Below are 20,215 nucleotides of genomic sequence, written 5' to 3'. Positions count from 1 at the left end.
GATTTGTTAGAGGGTGAGCTCGCTTGGGAGTTTCAAACCCTTTGGAGACTCTTTGAAGGGTGAGCTTTCTTAGGAGTGTTAAACCCTTCGGAAATTTTTTTAAGGTGAGATCAGTGTCAAACCCTTTGGAGATTTTTTTAGGGTGAGATCGCTTGGGAGCATCACACCTTTTGGAAGTTTCTTTGAAGGGCAAGCTCTCTTGGGAGTGTCAAACCCTTTATAGATTCATTAGAGCGCGAGCTGGCTCAGGAGCATCGAATTGTTTTGAGATTTATTAGAAGTTGAGCTCACTTGGGAGCACTAAACCCTTTAGAAACTCTTTGGAGGGCGAGCTCACTAGAGAGCTCAAACCCCATGGAGTTTTTTTATCTTTTAATTCTCCTGTAAATTCATTGTACTAACTATGCTAAATAGTAATTCATTGCACTAAATTCAAGGTATCGTTATTATAGATGACGTCTATCAAATAAGAAATCTTATATGTTTAATGTTACGAGAAAGATACAATAAATTTGAGTAGTCATGTTGCACTTACTTGTAAATTGCAAACGTTTTTTTGGGACTTTTTCCTTGGAATTTTTAGCAGTGGCGTGCATTATGTCTTTGCTCTTTTGAATTCTCTATCTTCGTGTACATCTATTTAGCATCCTTGGAAATGCTTTTGGCATATCTTATTGAAATTGATTGTTGACAATTTTGACTAATGAATTGATTGTTTACATCATATTCGTTTGGGACTTGGTTTCTAATTAGGGACTTATCGCATAGTCTTCTCTTTTTATTTGTAGAGTACCCATTTTGCCTTAAAACGTTGCTTTACATCAACTCTCACGGAGATGCTCGCTTTTCCATCCTCCTTTTAATTTCTTTGTGAACATAAACTCCAAATTCTTTACCGACAAGCTCTTATGTATCTTGAGCGTTATCTTTAGTCATCTCTTTACAAATCTAGGCATTAATAAGTTGCTATTTTCTTTTTGTCAAACTCTTTGTTCATTTGACTTTTTATATATCTTTGGCCTTCAACAATTGTCAAAGGTCATCCATTGAGTAGATATTCCTTTTGGTAGAACTTTCTTCACATGTTGCCCCCTATTTGGTTGTCTTTCTTAATATTTTATGTGTTCCGGGGTACGAGCTTTGATTTCGGGATCCACATCATGCTAACTCCGATTTTTTATAGTTTTACGAATCGTTGCATCGCCAACAACTTTTAAAATCCACTATTCGCTAGTGATGTGATCTTCAATTGGATCTATCAGTTTACTACTATTTTAAAGTGAGAAGCACAAGATAGTGAATAAAGGAAAAAAAGCTCAAAAGATAGAGGTGGCATTTGTTCAACAAGAAGATTGTACCGTCTTTCAAGAGGATTTTGCCATCTTCACATTTCTTATTTTTGCTCGTAATATGTCTCTGATTCTTCACATGCAGAGTGATATAACCGCTGAGCGGATGAAAATACAAAACAAATTAAGATTGCATCTTAGGAATCGATCCTCTAATGTGTGTTTTGGGGAGAGTAGCATTTAGTTTGTTTGATGATCCTAGTATGTAGGCTCCAGCGAGCACTCTTCAACGTGATCTCCTTTCCTGTCGCACTATTTGTCTTGTCGGTCATATGTCCCTCTGAGGATAGTGGAAATTAGAGGTTACAGAAGGAGTGCCATTTCTTACTATGGTTCACTTAGGATCTTGAATTCCTGCATTTTTTCTTTGGGATCTTGATCCTTGTCTTCTAGTGGTAATGTCTCTGTGTTGGTTTCCATTTCGTTGATTACCAGCGGAGTCTCTTTTTTGGATCCTCTTTGAGTTGGATGCTTATCGTGCTTTGATTACTTCGCTCGTACTTCTTTTCCTTTTCATTCTACATGTTTGCTTTATGCTCATTTATTTTTCTATAGCTATTGTTGATGTTGGCCTCGCGTCAGGAATCTCTCCATTGCGTTGGTGGATGATTATCTCTCGCCCGGAAAAACCTAGAGGAGATAGGATCCACATGTGCAGTCAATGTTCATATTGTTGCATGATTAAGAAATGAAGGTTTTAAAGGCCTAGCGCTTTAAAATCTGAGATCTTTTAGCAGCTTTAGAGGTTTCTAAAAAATATGGAAGTTTTGAAGCCTTAATTTTGGGGTGTAAAGATCTTATGGTTTTTGGATTTTTGGCATTGAAGATTTGAACATTAGAGGTGGTATGCCTCGTCCACACTCACTACACCAATTGTTGGGTGGTTAAGTATCTATCGACCATGGGATGTGGTCAAACGATCATCTGAGCCTTGAAGGAGATTGTCGAGGAGTTACTGGTGTCATAGAAACGGTGGTTGTTTGTGTCGAAACGGCCTTTTCTAGGGGAAAAGGGGTGGTCCCGCTTTGAAAATGATCTTTGGAACTACTAGTTTGTGATAAAACGTGGTTCGTAGAGTCGTCACCAATCTTTGATTAGGGTGTGATTAGGCACCCAAAATATATTTTTCATTTTAATAAAATATTAATTTTAATTAAAACGACAAATTTGGGGTCTGTGTTACCAAAATTTGAGTCTGGGAGTCAATTATGTGTGGTGAAAGATTAGCATCCCCACAACTCCCTAAATCGGTACCTAGTCAATTAATTAATTGTCTTTGCAGTAAAATATACAAGTTCGAGTCTAATTTAATTTAAGATCCCCTAAAATAATGTTATTTGAAATTACGGATGAAAGATGATAATATTTAATTATTTTCTATCGAGGAGAATCGATTTGTCATACCTTGAAACAATCAATTCTTACTCCAATCGAAATAAAGAAATATTAAAATTCCATTCTAAAGTTCAATATTAATTCGATTGAAAACAATAATATCTAATGATTTCCAATCGAGAATAAATAACCTCTCATATGTTAGAGTAGTCATTTATCACTTAGATCGAAATGAAAAGATAATACTATTTTCAATGTCGATTCGAATGTTATTGTTTTGAAAATCTATTGACAAGCACATACAAATAAAGCAAAAGGCATTCATCAAACAAATAAAATTTTTATTTATTTTACTAATATTTAATGAGAATAAGGATATTCAATTAATTAAATATCTCGAGACGAGACCTTAGATTCGATCTAATAGTCCTTTCTCGATGAATTTAATTAAAAGAATACGATCTTTTCCTCAATCCCCGAATTTTAAAAATGGATTAGATTTTATTGGTGTCATTTAGCAGGATAGACTTTCATTTTAAAATTATCGAAAGTAACTTTTTTATACGTTAAGACAGTCACTTTACGATAATATTAAAAATGCTTGAATATTACCCTTAGTCAATTTATTTTGAATCGAGTCAAGGGATGCTTATGAGGCTATCATGCGAGATTAATTAAGACTAAAATGAATTAAAATGCAAACAACATGCAAAAATTTGAAATAAAAGTAGGACTAAAACATAAATTATTAAATTATAATGCCAAAATTGAAATAAAACAAAATATACAACTGACTAAAAAAACATTTTCAATATCTAAGGCTAAAATTGCAAATAATATTAATAAATAAATAAAAGGGGCTAAATTAAAATAAATTAAAATTACATAGCCAAATTAAAATAAATAAATATAATATGTGGTGCTCAAAATATAAATATGCAAAATATAGGGGGCTATAAATATAATATCCCTAAAAAATATCAGGCATAAAAGGGTAAATTTTAGAAACAGTCCCTATAAGGACTAACATGCAAAAACATGCCTAAACTAGGGGGACTAAAACGAGATTAAACAAAAAATTATATAACATACATATAAAATGGGAAAATAAAAAAATTGGTCCCTTAAAGACTATTTTGTAAAAATACAGCAAAGTTACTGGGACCCTAAGGGTATTTTCGACAAACTTTGCCTATATATACCAACTTTTATTTTTTTTCATTTTAATTTGTTTTTAAAAATTTTTAGAGAGAGATTCCGGATGGTGGTCGGTCGTCATTTCGCCGCCGTAGGTCACCGTAACGCCGTTGTGTCTGGTGGCCGATGGCTACCAAACTTCACCGGGAGGTCCATCTCGACCTCCCATCTCTGATCTAGGGTCGGTTTTGCAAAAATCGGCCCCAAACTCCCCAAATCTAGTCGAAACCATTAGGCTTTCTTCACTTTGATCGGCCGCCGTCCACCGTTAGATCATCCCCACACCGAATTATGTTGTCCCCCTCAACATCCTCTTCATTTTCAATAGTGAAAGCTTCGAATGGGGCCCTCCAATGCCGTGAACGACGTTAGACGAAGGTAATCTCTCGCTCGTTCGTTATTTTATTATATTTTTTATATTTCGAATGCTAATAAAATCAAAACACGAAGAAATGTATACCTTCAATATTCTGCCTCATTATTTCTTTCTATTCCGTTCGAAATCCCCCAAACTCCCAGAGGTTTTACATTGTTTTGTTCGTTCTTATAGTACATGTAAAATAATATACAAATATTGATATTTTGTGGTTTGTTAGTGTTGATTGGTGACACTGGCGGTGATAGGCGGCATCAAGGTGGCGGCAGCTGGGATTGGTGGAGATGGATGGTTGGAACAGCTTTTGGAAACCCTAACGTGTTTGGGCCTCACAAGGGTCACGGGTCGGGTCAGATCTGTCTCTGGATATCTGTGGGCTCCCAGTTTGGGTGTATTGGGCTTCCGAGTTCTGGGTCTCAACTTGTTGTAATTTGGATATGTAAAACCTGAAATAATAAAAAATATTAATATTAATAGTAATATAATAATAATAATAATAATAATAATAAATAATAAATAATAACGATAATATTAAATGGGACAAAAAATGAGTGTCGACATCTGCCCCTCTTTACTCATTCTTGTGACAACAAGAATAAGGCAAAGACAAAGAGACAATATGTTTTTCGTCCAGTCAACTTCATAGTTTGAAATATGATAAGGGATATGTTCCGCTGTCACTCAGGGAATATCAGATCTGGGGATGTTGATTCACTACATTGTTCTGCAGGAAATATTGAATCAGGGTAGACTTGTTCCGCTGTCACTCAGGGAATATCAAATCTTGAATGAGAGGGATATGTTACGCTTCCTCTGAAGGGAATATCAGATGTTGAAGGGAAAATCAGTTTTGGGGGATTGATCCATTCAATTGGGGCAGACATGTGGCACTTACTCTGAAGGGAATATCAAATCTTGGAGAATACATACATGTTCCGCTTACTCTTAAGGGAATATCAGATCTGGGGGGTTGATCTATTGAATCGGGGTAGACTTGTTCCACTTACTCTGAAAGGAATATCAAAAACATGTTGCGCTTACTCTGAAGGGAATATCATATCTGAGGGAGTTGATCCATTGAATCAGGGTAGACTTGTTCTGCTTACTCTGAAGGGAATATCAAATATTGGAAAAGAGAGACTTGTTTCGCTTACTCTGAAGGGAATATCATATCTGGGGGAGTTGATCCTTGAATCAGGGAAGACTTGTTCCACTTACTTTGAAGGGAATTCAAATCTTGGAAAAGTGAGACATGTTATGCTTACTCTGAAGGGAATAACATATCTGGGGGAGTTGATCCATTGAATCGGTGCAGACTTGTTCCACTTACTCTGAAGGGAATATCAAATCTTGGAAAAGAGAGACTTGTTCTGCTTACTCTAAAGGGAATATCAGATCTGGGGGAGTTGATCCACTGAATCAAGGCAGACTTGTTCCACATACTCTGAAGGGAATATCAAATCTTGAAAAAGAGAGACATGTTCCACTTACTCTGAAGGGAATATCAGATCTGCAAATTAAACATTACCAAATGTTAGTATATGATCGAAAAATTGAAAGATCATAATTGAAGATTTGGATCGATTTTTCTTGTGCAAAATTGTCTTGCATCCATCAAATATGGGAGTCTGTCTCGACTTGAGTGTTAGTTGAATCTCTCACTTTTTGGGACTCTGAATGATTACTTTTTTCAAAAATGTCATTTTTTTAGAAAATATTTAAATGAGAAACTTTGGAAATTGTTTTCTCATTTTCAAGAAAATCTTGCGAAAACATTGTAGATGGCCCAAAAGACTTATCATCTTGCTCGAAAGGCTTATAGATGACCCGAAGGATTAATACATTATGCTCGAAAGGCTTACTAATGGCCCGAAAGACTAAACTTTTTTGGAAATAGTTTACTAGGTAAGAAACCTTTCTTACTTTTCAAAAATTTCAATTTTCAAATTTGAATGAGAAACATTTCTCATTTCATTTTTTACTTATAAAACAACTTAATGGTTGGTGAACATGCCCTACTTCAAAGTAATGCTTCCTCTATGGATTGGACTCACACTATTCTTCAGGTTTTTCCTTCTTAAACATGATAACCTGTATTTGAGGTTTAAATTCTAGCTTCCACTTGTTGGGTTTTTAATACTATGAATCTTTTTTCTTTAAAAGATCTGTAAAATCCAAATGTTTATGTGTGAAATGGGAATGCAATGCAATGCATTTTCTTTTATGTAAATGATGTTTTCATGCATGCGTAAATGCTTATTCAATTTTTCTTTAACTCCAAAGTGGAGAACCAGATCTTCTTCCTCTTGATCGTTCTTTTCTATAATTTACTCGGATATCGGTGTAGCAGCTTACAACTCCTGGAGATCTACCCAATCATCTTGTCTTTGTGTCTTCTTGTCCCCTCATCTACATTAGTCTAAGAATAGATGCTTTATTTCTTGTTGTGATCAGTAATATGATCTTGATGTTCCGTTCTAACTTTTGGCTTAAATGTGCTATCAGAATTATTGTTTGGGACTATGCCATTAATTGATGCTTGACTTATTTGCTTTACAAGGTAAGCTTTGCTCATATCCAGGGTTTTCCCATGACACTTCAAGTTGTGAGACACGTTGTCAATGTCTCCTTAGTCTGAACCTTGTTATCTCAACGTGATCTGAGTTTCTGGTTATGTCACAAAGTGGGTATTTTCATGGCTCATCCCTACTTGGATACCAAAATTCATCCTTGACTAGTCGCATTCTTGCACTTTTGCTATGCGTTGGGATATGTGCCTCTTTCAAACAAGGCGGTCATCTGCTTCTCAATAGGTTATCGACAACGTCACGAGGAAGTATTACAAGTTCTATCCTCCAGTCCTTCTGATCTTTTAGACCATTCTTTCAAGATTGTTGAATGCTTCATATTCTGGCATCACTTATTCTTTTTTCAACAGAGGCAGAATATACCTCATCTGTTTCAAGGACTTTTCACATTTGAGACTACCCTGTTTGACAATATTTTTCTCCTTTCTTTTATTTTAGAAATCAAAGAATGAAAGAAATTTGTTAAGGATTTCTCCTTAATTCAGGCTTACAATCGAATCAAATCATAAACATGAGTTCAGTGAATATCAAACAATTCAACTACTCTTTAAATTTTTCAGAGAATAAAAAATCATATCCCATCGGCAAGTGTCAAAATTACTGACAAATTTAAAGTATAGGTTGATTCTAAAAAGGTAAGGTCTCTAAGATTAGCCTTTTTATTATAGCATATCTGGCTCTTTTGGCGTCTACTAACTCGAGGAATTGGTTGTTATGCTCATCTTCTAGAGATACTTACTGGTTTCAAACTCTCGGGGACACATTTTTGGTGCAAGAGGTTTGTAAGACCGCCTCTTATGTCGTATTTACACAATTTAATATCAGAGTCACCCTTTTAGGTTTTCAACTTGATTCCTCCTTTGGCTTCGAGACATTATTCAAAATTTTACATCTTGAACCCTCCTTTTATTGTTTTCCTTATAATGCATTAAAGGTTTTAGAAAACCAATTTTTGTAAATAAAATTAACCCTGAGGGGCGGAATGAAATCTGAAGATAGTCTCTCAACTTAGAAATCCATGTATGATTAGAAGGGACTTTTTCAGGCGCGTAACATAGGCTAGGGCTCACGGTTATGAAAGAAAGGCATAAATAGGCCCAAACAATTGTATAAGGGTAATTGAACCAAGGATCGATTATGGCGATGCCTTCAATCTTGCCTTGTTTGACTTGAATCTACTTGCTACTTGTCTTTTATTTTCTTTTGCTTTCTTTAGATCCCTCTAGACTGTCCATTTTTGGGTTTTCACCCTAGAGTTCATTTACATCTTAATATATCTTCATTATTTCTCTTTCTTCTTATTGGATCTGAATCTTTGAAATGTTTGCACTCGATCAACTTTATGGATTGAGGCTTAATGAGAACCCATCTTGAACTACTTGATTTATTTTCTCTTTTTTTCTTTTTCCTCTTTTTTTTCTTCTTTTCTTCTTCTTTTTTTCTTTTTTTTGAGTTTATTTGATGAGTATAGGATTCCAATTGCTTTGAGCACCTTCTTGTCCTCTTTATTTCTTTCATTTGGGAATTCTCTCATTATTCTCGACTAAATTTGATCTTCGAGCACTTTGTATTTGATCTACCTTGCGGTTTCTTGTTATTCCTATTTATTTCATGAAGACTTTCCCCTAAAACTAGATTGACAATCTTTACTCTTGTAAGAAGATATCCTTCACCTTACCCCCAATGTGAAGAGTGATCCTTGGTTAGGGTTGAATCAGAAAAAAAAAATTCAGGCTCAATGGGAACAACAATGGATATATTTTCTCTTTTGTAAGGGGGTAAATGAAAGAAGGCCGTTCATCATTTCATACATAGAAGTCTTTGCAAAAAGAGGTATCCCCAGGGGGGATGGATATTCAGGATTAACTTTTATTTACATAAAAACAATGTAAATAATACATGATAGAATTATTTAAATCATTTCCATTATTTCTTCTTCTTCTTGCTTCTATCATGTCCCAATTGTTTGAGCTTCTCTTCAAAAAGTTAATCCATGATGTCACATCTCGTCTCTTCTTGCAGGAAGATTCACGGACAAATGAAAATTTTGCATTTTAGCCCTTCTGGTTTTATTAGTATAGAAATGAGGGTTTTGTATCTGAAAAGAAAAATGTGTGACTTTGAAGTCGTGTATATGGAGAAAGGTAGTGTTATAAAAAGATCGGCTCTTTCGGTGAAGATAAAAATATGAATTTGGTGTAAAGGTATGACTCTGGACACTCATATAAATGTAGTGTCAAAATTTGGTTTTGGTGGTGAGCGTGAATGGTAAAAGAAATCGAGTAATTATATTTTTGGCTTTGGAATAGATATGAAAGGTCTAATTCTGTCACTTTCCAAAGATCTATAATTCTTGAAAAATAAAAAGAATCCTTAATTAATTTGATACTCAATGAACTACATAATAAAAATTTGATTCATTGCTCATAACCTTAAAAAGTAGTATAAGTTCAATCACCATAATATTTAAAAGAAAGAAATAACAAAAACAAACTCAAACAAGACAGTGCAAGTGAAATAGAGCTTCATAATAGATGAAATGATCTATTACTAATGAGGATGCCCCATTACTAATCAGACATGTGGGTGCTTGGCTAGATCTTCAGGGTCATTATAATCTAATGCACCACTGGCTCTTTAAAAGACCATGTCTCTGAACCAATCAAATTCTATAAGTTGCTTTTTGGTACCCACAGTTCTTATTAGTATTCCCCAAACTTCATATTTAGTTATCTTCTCTAGGCACGAATTAGGTGGCCTTAATTTGCCTTCAGCATTTATGTCACAAGATTCTCCGTGAGTTATCACAAGGATCCATGATTAATGTATGTTAAGATGCATATATATTATGCCATGTAATCTTTTTATTAATATTGAGGCTTTGTTAATGAATGTGAAAAATATGACTAAAATGTAATGCGAAAAAATAAATGTGATATGGATGCAATGCAATGCAAGGTGTTGATTCTGGAACGATTCCTTAGAACAACTTTTCATGTTAGAAACGAAGTTCAATTACAAGGATTAAACAGATCACAGATAAATCTGAGTTATCTCTCCTAATTGTTGGATGTGCCCCAGTAAGTCTAGGATCCTATGAGCTTCTTCAGTCTCGTGCTTCAATCCTTCGCTTATAGTATCATCATCATGTGATAAACCAACCAAGTACTGAGCCTTTCCTTGTGCATGTTGAAGGTAGCTAGTGATCAGGTCATTTTGACGGTCATTGATGTGTGTGCCCAGCCATATCTGAGCCAGTCTTCAAACAACCTCAATTTGTTAGCTGAACTGCTCAAACCATCTCAGAGTGTCTGCATTGTTTTCTACCTCATTTTGAATCCTTCGTTTCATATTACTAGCCTTCTATATAGACATCGATCAAGGATCAATACCATGGAATGAATAATGCAATGTAAAATGGTAACAAAATAAAACAAGAAGGACCAGAGAAAATGGGTTAGTAATCATAAATGAATTAATCATATATAATATAATTTGTCGATAAAACCTACCCAAACAGGATTTCTACCCACATTCTTTGTTTATAGAATGTCCTAACCTCATGCCATCTAGTTCGCATGCTAATTTGAAAAATTAAACCTAACCGCATGATCTCTAGTTCGCATACATTTATTCGAGAATTAGAATTACGCTAAAAAAAGCTCAAAAAGGCTTTCCTTGTGTACTCTCCTTACGGGATCATATGATCTGGGTAAGGCTCTATCTGGGTTCTAAGTTTACTATATGTCGGGTTCGGTTCTAAAGTAATAGGTTCTTGAATTTTCCTTTCCAGTCCCTTGGGCTACTGAACCCTCAATCTTGGCCCATCACAGGCTTTTGTGGATCGAGTTCAATTCGAGGGAACACACCTCCTTATGTCCGTACGAAGGTGAATACCATCACGAGTACCATAAGGCATGAGCTCCAGGAGCGATTCACTATCCCATGCTGAGGTGAAAACAACATGAGGGAGTAGTTTCTCACTCCTACTTAAATTGGACAGATCAGAGTTCTTGCTCATGTTATGTAAATGCAGATGTGCAGTGTGTAAGGAAAAGCAAAAACAAAGTAAACAACTATAAACAAAAAACTCAAAATCCTGAACAATTATTTACTCTGAAAACACCAACAAACAAGTTAGAACAACTATTTAGCAGTTAATCCAATTATAAGCACTCATTTAAACCAAATAGGGGATCAAAAACCAAATTAGAGCGAACTTGTAATTTGTATTTGCAAAGATAATTTATTAATCGACTAATGGCATGACTCTCTAAAAACGTCCCAAGTGGAGTCACCAAGCTGTCGAAATGGTCATTTCCAGGGGGAAAATGGGAGGCCCCGCTTCGAAAATTATCTTTGGAATGACCAGTTTGTGATAAAATATGGTTCACGGAGTTGCCACCAATCTTTGTTTACGGTGTGATTGGGCACCCAAAAATATATTTACCATTTTAATAAAATATTAATTTTAATTAAAATAATAAACTTGGGGTCTGCGTTACCAAAATTTGAGTTCAGGAGTCGGTTACGTGTGGGGAAGGATTACCATCCCCACAATGCCCTAAATCGGTACCTAGTTATTTAATTAATTGTCTTTGCAATAAAATATACAAGTTCGAGTCTAATTTAATTTAAGATCCCCTAAAATAATGTTATTTGAAATTTTGGATGAAAGATAATAATATTTAATTATTTTTTATCGAGGGGAATCGATCTGTCATACCTTGAAACAATCGATTCTTACTCCAATCGAAATAAAGAAATATTAAAATTCCATTCTAAAGTTAAATATTAATTCGATTGAAAACAATAATATCTAATTATTTTCAATCGAGAATAAATAACCTCTCATACATTAGAGCATTCATTTATCACTTAGATCGAAATGAAAGGATAATACTATTTTCAATATCGATTCGAATGTTATTGTTTTGAAAATCTATTGATAAGCACATGCAAAAATAAAGCAAAAGGCATACGTCAAACAAATAAAATTAATTATTTATTTTACCAATATTTAATGAGAATAAGGATATTCAATTAATTAAATATCTCTAGACGAGACCTTAGATTCGATCTAACAATCCTTTTCTCGATGAATTTAATTAAAAGAATACGGTCTTTTCCTCAATCCCTGAATTTTAAAAATGGATTCGATTTCATTGGTGTTATTTACCAGGATAAACTTTCATTTTAAAATTATCGAAAGTAACTTTCTTATACGTTAAGACAATCACTTTACGACAATATAAAATTGTTTGAATATTACCCTTAGTCAATTTATTTTGAATCGAGTCAAGGGATGCTTATGAGGTTATCATGCGCGATTAATTAAGACTAAAATGAATTAAAATGTAAACAACATGCAAAAAATTGAAATAAAAATAAAAGTAGGACTAAAACATAAATTATTAAATTATAATGCCATAATTGAAATAAAACAAAATATACAAGTGACTAAAATAAACATTTTCAATATTTAAGGCTAAAATTACAAATAATAAAAATAAATAAATAAAAGGGGCTAAATGAAAATAAACTAAAACTATATAGCCGAATTAAAATAAATAAATATAATATGCGGTGCTCGAAATATAAACATGCAAAAATATAATGGGCTATAAATATAATATCCCTAAAAATAAATATCAGGCATAAAAAAGGAAATTTCAGAAACAATCCCTATAAGACTAAAATGCAAAAACAAGCCTACACTAGGGGGACTAAAACGAGATTAAACCAAAAATTATATAACATACATATAAAATGGGAAAATAAAAAAATGGTCACAGTGACTTTTGTAAAAACATGGCAAAGTTAGGGGCCCTAAGGGTGATTTTCCCCGAAACTTTTCCTATATATACCAACTTTTCTTTTTCTTTTTTTATTTTTTTAATTTTAATTTGTTTTAAAAAAAATTTAGAGCTGGATTCCGGCCGCCGTAGCACCGTCGTGATCAGTGTCGATGGCCACCAATCTTCACCGGAAAGTTCGTCTCGGCCTCACTATCTCCGTTCTGGGGTCGATTTTGCGCAAATCGGCCCCAAACTCCCCAAATCTAGCCGAAACCGTTTGGCTTTCTTCACTTCGATTCGCCACCATCCACCGTTGGATCGTCCCCAAACCAAAGTATGTTGGTCCCCTCGACATCCTCTTGATTTTCAACGGTGGAATCTTCAAACCGGTCCCTCCAACGTCGTGAACGATGCCAGCTGAAGGTAATCTCTCGCTCGTTCATTATTTTATTGTATTTTTTTATATTTCGAATACTAAAAATATCAAAACACGAAGAAATGTTTACCTTCAATATTCTGCCTTTTTATTTCTTTCTATTCCGTTCGAAATCCCCCAAACTCCCAGAGGTTTTACATTGTTTTTTCATTCTTATAATACATGTAAAATAATATACAAATACTGATATTTTGTGGTTTGTTGGTGTTGATTGGTGACACTGGTGGTGATGGGCGGCATCAAGGTGATAGCAGCTGGGATTGGTGGAGATGGACGGTTGGAAAACCTTCTGGAAATCCTAACGGGTTTGGGCCCCAAATTGGTCTCGGGTCGGGTCGGATCTATCTCTGGATCTATCTTTGGGCTCCAGGTTTGGGTGTATTGGGCTTCCGAGTTCTGAGCCTCAACTTGTTGTAATTTGGATATGTAAAACCTGAAATAATAAAAAATATTAATATTAATAGTAATATGAATAATAATAATAATAATAATAATAATAATTAATAGCATTACTATTAAATGGGACAAAAAAATGAGTGTCGACAGTTTGGTCACTAGAGTCTTGGTCATTTGGACCTCTCTTGCATGGATATTTATAGTACCTTGGGCTTAGCTTTGGTTAGGAGTTGTCATGTCACCAATCTTGATTGGCTGTCTCACAATTGTCATATGGTTGATTTTGGTTAATTGTTTCGAGAGGTGGCGTGATTACCGCTAATTGATTGTCTAGAGTAGTTATGGTATTAGTCCTGATTGGTGACTAATAGAGTAATAGTAGTGGATGAATGCTTGTTTCTCTCGTTAAGGAATCAAACCTAGAAAAATCTAGACTCGATGAATAAAGCTGAAGGATTTGAATGGAATAATATGGATAATGTAGGGATTAGGTTGTTGGGAAAATCAAGAATAAAGATTAAGATAATAAAGACTGAGATAATAAAGATAAATAAAGACAAGGAAGATAAAAGTAAAATAAGGAATTAATAAATAGGATGATTTAGCCAAATTAGGGTTTATGGCCAAATCGTGGATATGGTGATGTGGATGATATTGATAATAAAGATGGATATGATGAAAATAGGTGGATAATTATCCTATCAAACCCTCATAGTCGTAATGAAAAGGAAAATTCGATAAATGACTCTAACCAGCCCTTCTAATCACAATGAAGAGATAAACTAGAGTGTGAAGATTTTTCTCTCAAGAACTCAAAAGAACTAAAAGAAAAAGAATCTTCGAATGCACAAGGCAATAAGCTCTTGCGAAAAAGAACTCTTTTCTTAAATAAAAGAATAAACTTGATGATTACAATGGTGGGAAGAGCATCCTTTATATAGGGTGAAGGAGTCCTTGTTGTAGTATTAGTGATGTTTGAAAATAATAATAAAAATAACAAAAACAACACTATCCTAATTCCTAACAACAATAAACTAAAGATAATTGTTTTAACTATATCTTAATTCCTAATAAAATAATAAATTTAATCCTAAAAGATAATACATCATCCTATATTATATTATATTACAAATAATCAATAAAATATTAAAAATTCATAATATTCATAAAATCTCGTATTAATCTCGTAAAGGGCATTGTCTTCACTAAATTGAGCGTATCTTGAATTCCCGATATCGGATTGATGCGATTCAAGAAGTGGTGGAAAGCTAAGAGACATCTGATCGTAAGTCCAGAAGAAAGTCAACCAAATAACATCAGGGTCCCATTGAAAAAGCAGTCACATTTCTGCTTGATCGTGCAAGTAAATTGGAAGCGTTAGCCCATCTTCCTTTGATGCGAGCCTTGGGATACATATATCACTGACTGGGGTGATATGTTAGGTTTGGGTGTTACATGTATCTACACATGGTTGTTGTTGGTTGCCCGTAGGGTGTATCCGCGTGGTTGTTCGCATGGTAACAAGAGTGCGTAGGCCTTGTGTTTGTAAGCAAGGGTTGTGAGTCTAAGATTCACAGGTGGTAACAGTATTAAAGTTCTAAAAATATAAAAGTATAGAAATCCTTCATAAAAAATGCTCATAAATAGGAAGAGATTGAAACAAAAGTAGTTCGATTTCTTAAAGAAAAACTTTAAGAATTGCCTCCATTACAAATTCCTTTAGATTGAAGACATATTCTTCAAACTGATGTTAGTAACAAAAATTGAGAAATAATTCTTTCTGAAGAAAAAGATAATAAAAGGAACTTATGTGGTTAGAAAAGTAGAAGATTTATTGATGCATAAACTAATTATCATTCCACTTTCAAGGAGATCCTAGCAGCCAAGAATAGAATTTCAAATTTTGAATTCCATCTTATTGGTAATCATTTTTTGGTAGAAATGGATATGTCTTTCTTTCTGTAGGTGCTCAAGTTTAAACAAAAAGAAGTTCTTCATCATCAACTTCTCAGGTGGTCAAAATGATTTTCAAAATATTCTTTCGAAGTTTCAATTGTAAACACATCAAAGGAAAAACTAATATACTTGCAGATTTTTTAAAAGACAATCAAAGGAAGTCTTGATGATGAAATCTTCATTCTTAACAAAGTCAAAAAGGCCATCATCCTCAACCTTCTCAATACCACCAAGCCAATCTTAGACATTCTCTTGAGACTTTTCAGTTGGTTATGGAAAACCATTTCCATAAAAGCTAGAGATATAATTTTTGAATACCAACTAGACCTTTTTAGAATTTTTGAAGGTCCCATCTTTAAAACTCAAGGCTTATATCTCAACTATCGTTTCATTAATCCCTTCTAATTCGAGTTCATAGAAGTTCTAGATGAATTTGAGTCCATTTGTGAGTCATGGTTCAAATTCTGTAATGTGACATTTCTGTATCGAATTTAATACCTTGATTGGGTAGGAGGTATTACATGTTAAGACCTATCCGCAAGGAATGTAAAGGCATTAAAAGTCCTTGACAAAGAGAGTACCTCGTATCTCGGATCAAGTCGAATGAAACTTTCTTGAATAAGGAGAATAAATGTTGTACCTCTTAAGACAAGTGTTGTACATCTAGAGTCGAAAGCTATACCTCCTGAATTATTTGAACCCTCTAACACCCTCCGACTCACCATCACCTCTTGACATGCATGGAAATAGGCAAATAAAAAAAATCTAAAGAGACCTAATCTATTGATTGGTTACTGCATTTATTCATCTTGTTAGCTGAAAGACAAAAATCATGGTTTTAGGTTTTACACCATGAAGGTCAATATATAAACCTCTATTCACTTCAAGAAATAGCTCTCTCTATCTTTCCCTTTTCCCGATAATCTACTCTTCCTCTCTAAGACACTTTCATCACTTACATGGTGTAAAATATGTAAATTATTAATATTAATTATCTGTTTTTATTTATCTAACGATTTTAAAAATATACAAATTTTTTAAATTTTACATGGTGTGAGTGAATATTAACCTTAAATATATAGTTACAAATTAAATTGGACATAGAGTCTAGCAACCAATAATCTTAGCACTATAATTATGTTTTGTCTAACCCTCAATATAGAACAAACCTTTGGACTTTAGTGGATACCTAAACCTTACACAAATTCAATTGCAATTTCATTTTGTTCTAATATTTCCTTCCCCTTGTACCCTATATTTAACTCTTCTTATAATGCACTAGTTTTTAAACATGTAAGAGATGAAAGAAACTCTCACCAAGGCCACCCAATGAGTAGCATCTCCACATTGCTCGCTTCCTCTCACGTTTGGTACCTAACCCAAAATTCCCTTTTTTTTTGGGCACCCTATTTGGTTTCCTTTCCTTTCTTCTTTTTCTTTTACTCGTTTCTTGTCTTTGTTTCTTTTGGTTTTGAGGTAACGTTTTCTTTCTGTCCTACCATTTTAGTTTTTATGTTATATGCTAAAGAATTCTTCATTTTATATGTACATATAGGCATAAAAAGAGACATTCAATTTTCATCTGGGTTTTGTTATTTTTTGTGCTGATTCTTGTCTATGCATTAAACGTTGTAGTGGGGAAAAAAGATCTATCATTTCTAGTTTTTATTTTCATGAACAATGCAAATATCAAGTATTTTATTGGTATTGTTATTTTTTATATTTAATGTTTGTTTTATTGTTTATGTTCAGGGCTCATTCTTATTTCACTTAACAATTTGTTTTTAAGGTTAGAATCTGATTATTTATGAGTGTAATGTGTCTTATCATTACATCTAAAATACGTTGAGAGTTTCAAGATTATAAATGGATAAATAAGGATGTAAAGATATGGTTCCTCAACGTGACGTCTGATCATTTTGCTTCTTCTGTTTACATTTAGGTCTTGAGAGCTGGCTTGTTGTTTCCAAAATTTTCAATTGAAATCCATCAGTTCCAAGGATGATGTTGTTAAGAAAGTGTTGCCATCAGCTGGTTTCAATGATGTTTTTTTAGAGAAAATGAGATGGAATCATATGGCTAAAGGAGGATAAAACTTGACCAATCTTTAAGGTTTAGCAAGAAGGAAGCATAGACCATGATCTCGAATACCGATATCGAAAATGAGGCATCTGTTACAGCAGAGATCTGCGAGAATGTGAATGACAATGACACATTGCAAACACCAAATGGCATGCCTGAGAAAGAGTCTCATTCCGACTTGTCGGATGTCGGAGGGCGGCAATACCAGGCTGCATTGAAGTTGCAGAAGGTGTACAAAAGTTTCCGAACGAGACGGCAGCTAGCAGACTGTGCAGTTGTTGTTGAGCAAAAATGGTTATTATCTTATTTTACCAAGTACATAACAAGATCGATATAAAATGAATACAAACATTTCCATCTTCACATTTTAATTGTAGGTGGAAGTTATTGGATTTCGTGGAACTCAAGCGAAGCTCTATATCGTTCTTCGAGATCGAAAGACCGGAGAGTGCGGTTTCACGATGGTTTAGAGCAAGAATACGAGCTGCCAAAGTATAAGTCTTGGATAAGGTAATTAAGTAAGCTCTTAAATGCATTTGGCCTGCAATGTTGTCTTGTTTTTGCAGGTTGGAAAAGGGTTATCTCAGGACGAAAAGGCTCGAAAACTTGCTTTGCAACACTGGCTTGAGGCGGTAATGACCATTTCAAGAATGAAAAATTCTTAGTAAACTGTTAGCTCTTGTTGATCTTGATTCTTGTTGCATATAGATTGATCCTAGGCATCGCTATGGCCATAATCTTCAATTTTATTATGCCAAATGGCTTCACTGTGAAAGTAAAGAACCCTTCTTTTACTGGTAAGATTTCATTGAATCATGGAAGGATTTTTGTGTCTTGATAACTTACAACATCAATCTATCAACTTTGAACATGTAGGCTTGATATAGGAGAAGGTAGAGAAGTCCATCTTGAAAGTTGCCCTCGGTCGAAGCTTCAGCAACAATGCATCAAGTACCTTGGTCCAGTAAGCTTATCCTCCCTTTCCGATTTCATATACAACTCTGTTAAAAGACTAATCATACGAGAATGATCTGGTTTATGCGAAACATGTTTACTTTTCGATTTACAGGCCGAAAGGAATGAGTTTGAAGTAGTAGTAAGGGATAAAAAGTTAGTGCACAAACAGAGTGGGGATGTTGTTGATACCGCAGGAGGACCAGAGAACGTGAAATGGATTTTTGTTCTGAGTGCTACTAGGAAATTGTATGTTGGACAGAAAAACAAGGGCAATTTTCAGCATTCGAGTTTTCTGGCCGGTGGAGCGACATTGGCTGCCGGAAGATTGGTGGCGGAAAAAGGTGTTTTGAAGGTAAAATGGTTTGATCATCTTTCACTGTGTAAGATTTTTCATGCATTAAAATGATTGATTCAACTTTATATAGGCAATTTGGCCCCATAGTGGACATTATCTCCCAACGGAAGAGAATTTCCAAGAGTTCTTATCATTTCTTCAAGAGCACAATGTTGATCTCACAGATGTAAAGGTAAACAACAACAATTCCTCTATTGTTTTTTAAGATGATAAGCAAGCATAAAGTTAATGGTTTTTTCAGAAAAGCCCTACCGAAGACGACCAATTTTTCATCAGAAAGAATTCTTGCGTTGCAAGTAACGAAACAACACAAGGAGACTCGCAACAAACCGAGGCAATGATTAATGAAAATTCAGCACAAGAGAACAAGGGCTCAACAAAGGAAGATGAAGACGCTGCTCAAAATTCTAATAAAACAATGTCAAGATTGTTCTCAAAGATAAGTAACCTTCAAATACAGAAAATCCACGACGTCATCGAAATCTTGAAGACAAAAACGCTATCGCCGCGTTTCCACCGTGAACATCAAACACTTTCACCAAAGACCCAAGATGGCTATGCATCAGCAGAAGAATCTCTATCTGAGGAGGAACTTGCATTCACTAAGATCAACTTGCTCGGCGAAGACGACGACGAGGAAGATCGAAAATCTATACCCAAGGAAAAGATATTGAGAAGGATAGATTCTCATAAAGTGAAATCATATCAGCTAGCTCAACAATTATCCTCCAAGTGGTGCACAGGAGCTGGGGCAAGAATTAGTTGCATGAGGGATTATCCATCTGAGCTTCAGTTCAGGGTTTTAGAGAAAGTGAACTTGAGTCCAAGATCAAGGAATGTGAATGCATCTCCGAGGACAAATTCACGTTTTAGCCCCACGGTTTTGACTCCAACTTCAGCATGTACACCTTCTAAAAGTCCGCTTGGACCTAGAACAAACGATAGCGACGAAAACAACAATAGCCTAGGCGAGTTTTAAATGAAACTCAGTCTGGCATGTTATTGTTAGAGAAGAAGATATTATGATTTTGTTGTTTCTTTTACATATTCATTTTTTCATTGTCTTGTAGATCTTATTGTGAAAATGAAAGGATAAACTGAAAACTGAAGTTCCTCGTAAGTCATTATCATCATATTTGTAAATCTTATATTAAGATTTGCAAATCACTTTGAAAGGGTTTTTATGGGATTTTGATTGAGAATTTAATCTCTCTACAACTGAAAACTCGTTGCAATATAACTCACTTTGTATGTCTTCAACATCGCTAATAAAACTCATAATAATAAATTCTTTCGAAATTTCATAATATGAAACATAACTTATGATACCACTTATGGAAACATAACTTATGCAACATTGTTATTTATTACTTGATGTTAGGTGACACCG

The 20,215-nt window shown here is 34.5% G+C and overlaps 1 pseudogene; it reads left to right on the top strand.

Annotated features, from left to right (window-relative positions):
- Positions 1 to 13,308: 13,308 nt before the first annotated feature.
- LOC120214580 lies at positions 13,309 to 19,804 on the top strand (annotated as a pseudogene).
- Positions 19,805 to 20,215: the final 411 nt, after the last annotated feature.

This window comes from Hibiscus syriacus, unplaced genomic scaffold, assembly GCF_006381635.1.
Source record: "Hibiscus syriacus cultivar Baekdansim isolate YM2019G1 unplaced genomic scaffold, ASM638163v2 tig00110065_pilon, whole genome shotgun sequence".
NCBI lineage: Eukaryota > Viridiplantae > Streptophyta > Magnoliopsida > Malvales > Malvaceae > Hibiscus > Hibiscus syriacus.
The sequence above is the reverse complement of the archived record's forward strand: the minus strand, read 5'-3'. Positions and strand labels throughout refer to the sequence as shown.